The 1,943-nt window shown below is 34.9% G+C and overlaps 1 long non-coding RNA gene across 1 annotated transcript; it reads right to left on the reverse strand.

Annotated features, from left to right (window-relative positions):
* Positions 1 to 1,165: 1,165 nt before the first annotated feature.
* Positions 1,166 to 1,582, reverse strand: LOC121813977. Its single transcript, XR_006053998.1, has 3 exons — positions 1,503 to 1,582; positions 1,372 to 1,403; positions 1,166 to 1,276 (listed from the first exon to the last, which is right to left on the reverse strand). It is a non-coding gene; the product is annotated as an uncharacterized LOC121813977 (long non-coding RNA).
* Between the last annotated feature and the right edge of the window lie 361 nt (positions 1,583 to 1,943).

Raw genomic sequence — 1,943 nt, forward strand, 5'->3', positions numbered from 1 at the left:
TTATGAAATTACACTGACTAGTGTAACAAAAAAAAATCTTTTAATTCAGAGAAATGTGTTGTGACTTATATCATACATGACAATATATTAAAATGTAGATTCCTCTCTTCTTTTCTCTTCAGATTAATATGAATGTTTTAAGTGAGCGTCTTTTCTATAAAATGTTTTACAATAAAAATGTTCATGTTTGGAAAAACCCTACACTCACCAACGATAACACCCTTCTTCTATAATCAATATAAAATTTTAAGTTAAACAGAGTCATGAACAGATACAGAAAGTTAAGATGGCAGTGATAGGACTGTGTTTGTATCCCTGACCAGTCCTTGGCTGGTTTTTGACAGTAATGAGATCCAGTGATGTAGTGTGTACAGCCATGAGAGGTATACCCTTAAGCAGGATATAGGAAAACGTGTGTTTCCACCAGGACAGCAGCCATAATAGAAGCTCATTTTGTTTACTACCTGCTGTCATGCACTTTAAATTTTCTCAGGGCTTCTGTAATTGTCAGGGAATCATAATTTTGAACCTTTCTGTAAAACATTTTGTACGTACTTGCCTGCAGAAAATATCAACTGGAAGTAGTTCAGGTTGAGCAAGAAGAAAGATACAGCCTGCAGTTATTGCTGATCAATGTTTTGGAACATAAAAGCTTGAAAATTTTAGTTAACAAAACTGAAAATATTCCCATATGAGAACTCAAATTTAAGTTTAAACATGAATGAATTAATAATTGATCAAAAGACAACCCCAAAGAGAAGAAAGACTTCACAAGGCCACAGATGCAGACCAACAGTTTAAAAACACCCAATTTACCCCCTCGGTGCTAACAGTAAAAAATTGAGATACGATGCATGAAAAGATTAAAATGCTTTACTTTAAGTCAAGATTTGGGTTTATTAATGATAAAGAAACTGGTCTGTCATATAAAAATGACAGAAAGAGAAAGAAAGTGAGCAAGAGATTACATCAACATGTCAGCTTTCATCTCACATGCCTCTGTCTTACAGAATAGATAACAAAAATTTTATTTAGAACAAAACAAAGAAAGAAAGAGCAGGCTTTAAACCGATCGAGCAGGATAATGTTAGAAAGAGCTAGAAAACAGCCTAAACATTTCAAAGTTACAGTAATAAGTTCATGTCTAGACACGTGGCATCAAAGTCGGAACGGCTTCAGTTCAGTGTAGCTTCACCCTGGAGTACACACATTCACTCCAGATACCATCTCTCTGTTCATTTGATCTCTTGATTTCGAGGTTTTCTTCACCTCGAACCTGAGAAACAGTACAATAATGTGAATGAAATCAAAGTTATGAGCCACTTAGGATGGTGTAATGATTATATAAATATTCAACTAAACAGCACATACCTTGGACAGAGGTGAAAGTCCTGAGCTAAACTCTGAAAAGCAGGCAAAGTGATTGATGTTATGCTCAGTGGAACACACAGTATAGAGATCAACAGCATCGGTTACTGTACAGTGGTAGCGGTTTCTCTTACTGATCATGAACACAGCGAAAACCAGATAAACACCCATGATGATGATGATGATGATGCATGGTATTGGTGTCTCATGATAATTGATGCCGTCTGCAAATGCAGACAGAAGGAGGCATAAGAAGTTCAGTTCAAAGCAACTTCTAATGTATAAAATAAAAAGCAAAACAGATCTTAAAAAGTTAATCATCATACGTGCATTTTGGAAATTTTAAACGCGTGATTTTCTACGGCAAAGTTACTTACACTTAAAACCAATTTTGGTCCCATTTCCAAGCAGAATTTGTATTTGGGGGGTATTGGTATTTTTAAAGGTTTTAATTAGATCTGACATTCTGATAAAAAGGACAAATCTGGCAAAGTTTCACAAACTTGTTGTCTTTGGATCTAATCGACTGGAAACTACACTTTAAAGAAACACATTTAAAAACCGTTGAACCTTAA

This window comes from Haplochromis burtoni, unplaced genomic scaffold (genome assembly GCF_018398535.1).
Source record: "Haplochromis burtoni strain Fernald_Lab_line unplaced genomic scaffold, NCSU_Asbu1 Contig_4208, whole genome shotgun sequence".
NCBI lineage: Eukaryota > Metazoa > Chordata > Actinopteri > Cichliformes > Cichlidae > Haplochromis > Haplochromis burtoni.